At 51.7% G+C, this 7,077-nt stretch overlaps 1 long non-coding RNA gene across 1 annotated transcript in view; it reads left to right on the forward strand.

Moving 5' to 3' along the window:
- Window positions 1-4,726, forward strand: part of LOC140456833 (uncharacterized) — a 45,139-nt gene extending 40,413 nt beyond the window's left edge. The window contains exon 4 of the long non-coding RNA XR_011953171.1: window positions 4,603-4,726. This is a non-coding gene — a long non-coding RNA (uncharacterized lncRNA). The remainder of the gene's footprint in view (window positions 1-4,602) is intronic.
- Window positions 4,727-7,077: the final 2,351 nt, after the last annotated feature.

The raw sequence follows: 7,077 nt of genomic DNA on the forward strand, positions 1-7,077 counted from the left end.
TGGGTGTGTTACATTGACAGGTTGGTGTCAGTCTGATCTTCCCTGGGTGGGTTACATTGACAGTATGGGGTCAGCCTGCTCTTCCCTGGGTGTGTTACATTGACAGAGTTGGGTCAGTCTACTCTTCCGTGGGTGTGTTACATTGACAGAGTGGTGTCAGTCTATTCTTCCCTGGGTGGGTTACATTGAGAGAGTGGGGACAGTCTGCTCTTCGCTGCGATGGTACATTTACAGAGAGGGGTCAGTCTGCTCTTCCCTGTGTGTGATACATTGACAGAGTGGGGTCAGTCTGCTCTTCTGTGGGTGAGTTACATTGACAGAGTGGGGTCAGTCTGCTCTTCCCTGGGTGTGTTAGATTGACAGAGTGGGGTCAGTCTCTTCTTCCCTGGGTGTGTTACATTGACAGAGTGGGGTCAGTCTGCTCTTCCCTGGGTGGGTTACATTGACAGAATCGGGTCAGTCTGCTATTACCTGGGTGTGTTACATTGACAGAGTGTGGTCAGTGAGCACTTCCCTGGGTGTGTTACAATAACAGAGTGGGGTCAGTCTGCTCTTCCCTGGGTGGGTTACATTGACAGAGACGGGTAAGTCTGCAGTTGACTGTGTGAGTAATTTTGCAGAGTGAGGTCAGTCTGCTCTTCTCTGGGTGGGTTACATTGACAGAGTGGGGTCAGTCTGCTCTTCCCTGGGTGTGTTACATTGACAGAGAGGGGTCAGTCTGCTCTTCCCTGGGCGTGTTACATGGACAGAGTGAGGTCAGTCTGCTCTTCCCTGGGTGTGTCACATTGACAGTATGGGGTAGGTCTGCTCTTGCGTGGGTGTGTTACATTGACAGAGTGGGGTCAGTCTGCTCTTCCCTGGGTGGGTTACATTCACAGGTTGGTGTCAGTCTGATCTTCCCTGGGTGTGTTACATTGACAGAGTGGGGTCAGTCTGCTCTTCCCTGGGTGTGTTACATTGACAGAGTGGGGTCAGTCTGCTCTTCCCTGGGTGTGTTACATTGACAGTATGGGGTCAGTCTGCTCTTCACTGGGTGTGTTACACTGACAGAGTTGGGTCAGTCTACTCTTCCGTGGGTGTGTTACATTGACAGAGTGGGGTCAGTCTGTTGTTCCCTGGGTGGGTTACATTGACCGAGTGGGGTCAGTCTGCTATTCCCTGGATGTGTTACATTAACAGAGTGGGGTCAGTGTGCACTTCCCTGGGTGTGTTACATTGACAGAGGGAGGTCAGTCTGCTCTTCACTGGGTGGGTTACATTGACAGAGTGGGGTCAGTCTGCTCTTCCCTGGGTGTGTTACATTCACAGAGTGGGGTCAGTCTGCTCTCCCAGGGTGTGTTACATTGACAGAGTTGGGTCATCTGCTCTTCCCTGGGTGTGTTACATTGACAGAGTGGGGTCATCTGCTCTTCCCTGGGTGTGTTACATTGACAGAGTGGGGTCAGTCTGCTCTTCCCTGGGTGGATTACATTGACAGAGTTGGGTCATCTGCTCTTCCCTGGGTGTGTTACATTGACAGAGTGGGGTCAGTCTGCTCTTCCATGGGTGGATTACATTGACAGAATTGGGTCATCTGCTCTTCCCTGAGTGTGTTACATTGACAGAGTGGGGTCAGTCTGCTCTTCCCTGGGTGCGTTACATTGACAGTATGGGGTCAGTCTGCTCTTCCCTGGGTGTGTTACATTGACTGAGTGGGGTCAATCTGCTCTTCCCTGGGTGGTTTACATTGACAGAGTGGGGTCAGTCTGCTCTTCCCAGGGTGTGTTACATTGACAGAGTGGTGTCAGTCTGCACTTGCCTGGGTGTGTTACATTGACAGAGTGGGGGTCAGTCTGCTCTTCCCAGGGAGTGTTACATTGACAGATTTGGTTCAGTCTGCTCTTCCCAGGGTGTATTACATTGACCGAGTGGGGTCAGTCTGCTCTTCCCTAGGTGTGTTACATTGACAGAGTGGGGTCAGTCTGCTCTTCCCTGGGTGTGTTACATTGACAGAGTGGGGGTCAGTCTGCTCTTCCCAGGGTGTGTTACATTGACAGATTTGGTTCAGTCTGCTCTTCCCAGGGTGTATTACATTGACAGAATGGGGTCAGTCTGCACTTCCCTGGGTGTGTTACATTGAAGGAGTGAGGTCAGTCTGCTCTTCCCTGGGTGTGTTACATTGACAGAGTGGGGTCAGTGTGCACTTCCCTGGGTGCGTTACATTGACAGAGTGGGGTCATTCTGCTCTTCCCTTGGTGTGTTACATTGACAGAGTGGGGTTAGTCTGCACTTCCCGGGGTGTGTTACATTGACAGAATGGGGTCAGTCTGCTCTTCCCTGGGTGTGTTACATTGACAGAGTGGGGTCAGTCTGCACTTCCCTGCGTGTGTTACATTGACAGAGTGGGGTCAGTCTGCTCTTCACCGGGTGTGTTACATTGACAGAGTGGGGTCAGTCTGCTCTTCACTGGGGGGGTCAGGTGACGGTCTACCTCATTCATTGGGGCGGATGTCAAGGAGCATCTTAAACCGGAGAGGGATCGGGGGGAATTGGAGCCATTTAGAGAGACAGTACAGAAGATAAGACAGCTCAGCTCAAAGCACGGCAACTAATGCTGCCCCGATTAAAATATTGAAGATGGCAGAGGGGCAGATGAGCTGAGACAGGGTGGGAGCTGGGCGATATTGATGATGTGGAAGGACAGTGTGTGTATCTGATCACATTCTGTCAGTCTGACTAATAGCAGTCATTCCTGGCACTGGATTCACTGAGGGGTGAAGGGTCAGTGAACAGAGCGGACTGTCCCTGCTGTTCTGTTCCTGACTCTCCAGCTCCCACTCTGTTAGTGACCTCTCAGTCTCCCGGGAAATGGGCTGTTTCCCAATTGTGCCGGATTCCTGGCCTTTATCCTTGACCGAGCTGAGAGTTGATGGTCTGAGGAATATCATTCCCAAATGACTTCTGTCCAAGATAATACCGATTAATGTGTCTGTGTATCCTCCATTAATCTGTAAACATCATTGCTCAGGGCTGGACGGACATGAATTGATGACATTGAGGATGTTATGAACCAGACCAAACTCCTCTGCCGTAACACAAACATAAGGAAGAAAGATTGGACAAACCGAACTCGATTGGAAACCTGAATTAAATGAACATTATTTAACTATAAACAGCAACTGTTCGGATATCGTAACATTCCATAAACAACACAATTCTGGTCTTTCTGCTATCGGGAGAATGGTGTGAAACTTGTAAAGATTCAGAAAAGATTTACAAGAATGTTTGCAGAGTCAGGATTTCTGATTGTTTTGAGGCTGGAGTTTATTTTATCCTTGTGGAGATTTGACACATTAATCCTCCCTCCCCACCACTACAGAAGCTGTTGGAACTGTTCAGTTTTTCCAGCGGCTTCTGTAATTATTTCAGGTTCCTGACGGGAGCAGTCTCTCACTTTTCGAACAAAACAAACCCATCCTTGTGCAGCAACCAATATTTCAATAAGAAATGGGAAGCAGCAGAGGGGAAAGCTTCCGAGATGCAGAGCAATGCTGCCCGGTTCCACACTTCAATTCACAGGAACCATCGCCAGGAAAAGCAAGGAGCACTCTGACGGATCCGTTTTACCACAGAATGAAAGATTTATTTCCTCGATTTATCCCAGTGCATTACCTTTAAAAGGCTGTTTACAAACCACAACACTGCGATGGCTGGGAATCGGACCCGGGTCAACTGCTTGGAAGGCAGCTATTCTCCCCACTATCCCACCATCACCCTGCTCGCAGCTCCCTCCTCATTCCCAAACACACTTAACAAGACCGTGATTATCACCAACTGGATTGGGGCTGAAATCCAAACAGACACATCCTCTGTATCTAACCCAGTGATGGAGCTCTCCTGATTGAGTTTGATGTGAACAGGATGGGGGAAGTGGGAGATTTAATCAGTACCTAACGCCAAGCTCAAAATGGCCTGGGAATTTGAAAAGCTGCAGTGTAGAGGGAGATTTACTCTGTATCTGACTCCATTCTCTACCTGCCCTGGGGATTTAAATGGAGACAGTTTCATGGGAGCTTTACGTTGTCTGGAACCCTGTGCTCCCTCTGCCCTGGGAGTGTTTGCTGGGAACACTGTCTAACCTCTGTGATATGGATCCTATGAAGATTGATTGGAGACAGTGTAAATGGAATTGTCAGGGTCCAATTCCTTCACGTGGATGAGAGAAGGTGAGAAAAAATGATCTCAGTGGGACTGAAGGGTCAGTAACAGAATGAATACACCATTGGCTCAGAGAGAGGAGACAGGATATACGGTAATGAGGGTTTCAGACTGGAGGGAGCTACAGGCACATACAAGTTGGGAACTGTTTTCAGTAAAAGGCATTTGATCCCAGGTCACTGCAGAGTGTAAGAATCTGATGCCTTTCCCTCACTATCCCCCTCCAATCCCTGCGAAGATCTGCTCCCACACCATGTTCCCTCCTAACTGCTGACTGTGTTACATATATTAATACATTGGAGCTGGGCAGAGGTGCTTTTAAACTTGGGATCTTGCTGTGTAACTTGCCTCCAAAATGCTCTTGCTCTCCCTTTCAACTAATCTTTTCCCTCTTTTATCCTGAAGAACATTTGTTTGGAAAGCTGCAACGTGAAGATCCAAAATGTTCGAAGCCAGGAAAGAACAACCTCCAGAGGGGGAGCACGGGCCTGAGGCCTGAGGCCTGGTCGACAGGCTGCACCCCGTGGGGGCCCACGTGAGTTGTGTGTTTATTTACCCCAAGGTTTAATCTCCTCTGAGGGACCCTGTGTTTTAGGGGCCTCTGGGTAACTCGCTCCTGTCAGATTGTGGCCCTGTCATTTTTAAAACAGGTTTGAAGCCTGGGGTTAAAGTTTGTCAATCCCCAGGATCTGAGAGGTAGGACTCTCTTAGGGTGGAATTAAAACCCAAATGCTGTGACCCTTTCTAAAGACTCCCTCTCTCACCCTTCTCTCTCACCCCTCTCTCTCTCACACCCCTCTCTCTCACCCTCCCTCTCTCATCCCGTCTCTCTTTCCTCCTCCCACTCTCATCCCTCCTATCTCACACTCTCCCTTTCTCACCCCTCTCTCACAGCCCCTCCTGCTCTCTTGCACCCCCTATCTCTCTCACCCCCTTCTCTCTCACTGCCTCTCTCTTTCACACCCCCTTTCTCTCTCACCTTGTTATCTCTCTCTCTCTCCCTCACTCTCTCTCACCCCCTCTCTCTCCACCCTGCTCTCTCACTCTCACCCCTCCCTCTGTCATCCCTCACCCTCTCTCCCCTTTACACCCTCTCTTTCCCCCGCCCTGTCTCTCATCCCCTCCTGTCTCTCGTTCCCTTTTTCTCTCTCTCATTCCCCTTCCCTCTCGCGCTCTGTCTCACACTCCCGCTCTCTTTCTCTCTGTATACCCCCTCTCTCGCACCCTCTTTCTCTCGTTCACCCCATTTCTCTATCTCTTTTGACCCCTTTCTTCCTCCCTCCTCCTTGCTCTCGCTCTGTCTCTCTCTAGCGCCCACTCTCTCATCCCATCTCCCTCACACCCCTCTAACTGTCTCATCTGTTCACTCGCTCTCTCTCTGTCTCTCTCTCTCTCAACCCATCATTCACTGTCTATCTCACCCTCCCTCTCACCTCTTTAACTCTCTCTCCCTCGCGTCCCATCTTTCTCATCCCTCTTTATCTCGCTGTCCCCCTTTCTCTCTCACCCTTTCTCTATCTCTCCTCCTTTCTCTCAATCCCTCTCTCTCACCCCCTCTCTCTCCCACCTCCTCTCTCTCACCCCCTCACATTCACTCTTTCTCTGACCTTCTCTCTCTCTCTCTCTCTTCCCCCTCTCTCCTTTTCTCAGACCTCTCTCCCTTTCTCACCCCTCTCTCCCTCACCCCTTTCTCTCTTACCCCCTCTCTCTCAACTCCTCTCTCTCACCCTCTCTCTCTCACCCCCCTCATCCCCCTCTTTGCCCCCTCTATCCCCCCCTCTCCCCCGCTCTCTCACCCCCTCTCTCCCCCTCTCCTCCATCTCTCCCCCTCTCTCCGCCATCTGTCTACCCCCTCTCTGTGCCCTCTCTCTGCCCCCAATCCCACCCCCTCTCCCTCTCCCCCTCCCTCCCCCTCCCTCGCCCCCTCTCTCTCGTCCTCTCTCCCCTCCTCTCTCGCCCCTCTGTCTCGCACCCCTCTCTCACCCCCTCTCTCTCTCTCACATTCTCTCTCTCTGTCTCACTCTTCCGCTCGCTCTCTTCCTCTTGCGGTCTCTCTCTCTCACTCTCTCACCCTCTTCTCACGCTCTCTCTCTCTCCCTGCCTCTCTCCCTCTCTCTTGCCTCCCGCTCTCTTATCTCACGGTCTCTCTCGTTCGCTCTCTCTCGCTCGTGCTCTCTCTCTCTGTCGCTCATGCTCTCTCTGTCTGTCACTCTCACTCTTGCTCTATCTCTCTCTGTCACTCTCTCTCTCCATCTCTCTCTCTCAGTCCTCCCCCTCACCTCCTTTCTCTTGCATCCCATCTTTCTCAACCCCTCTCTCTCCCGTCTCTCTCTAACCCTCTCTCTCTCTCACCCCCTCTTTCCCCAGTGTCTCTCTCAACCTCTCTCTCTCAACACCTCTCTCACCCCCTCTCTATCTCAACCTCTCTCTCTCCCCCCCTCAACCCCCCTCTCTCAACTGCTCTCTCACCCCTCTCACTCTCACCCTCTCTCTCTCTCTTCCCTTCTCTCCCACCCTCTCTCTCTCACTCCCGTCGCTCTCTCTCTCAACCCCCCCTCTCTCTCACCCTCCACTCTCTCTCATTCCCCATCTCTCACCAACCTCTCTCTCACCTTCACTCTGTCTCTCTCACCCACCTTTCTCTCTCTCAGCCCCCCACACCCCCTCTCACCCAGCTCTCTCTCACACACCTCTCTCTCTCCTAACCCCCACACCCCCTCTATCTCCCCCCCACCTCCCTCACCCCCCTCCCACCCCCTCTCCCACCCCCATCCCCACACACCCCCTCACCCAACTCACCCCTCTCTCACACCCCCTCTCTCTCTCAAACCCCTCTCTCTGTCACCCATATCTTTCTCTCACCACTCTAACTCTCTTATC

The sequence above is a fragment of the Chiloscyllium punctatum genome, chromosome 31, assembly GCF_047496795.1.
Source record: "Chiloscyllium punctatum isolate Juve2018m chromosome 31, sChiPun1.3, whole genome shotgun sequence".
Lineage (NCBI taxonomy): Eukaryota > Metazoa > Chordata > Chondrichthyes > Orectolobiformes > Hemiscylliidae > Chiloscyllium > Chiloscyllium punctatum.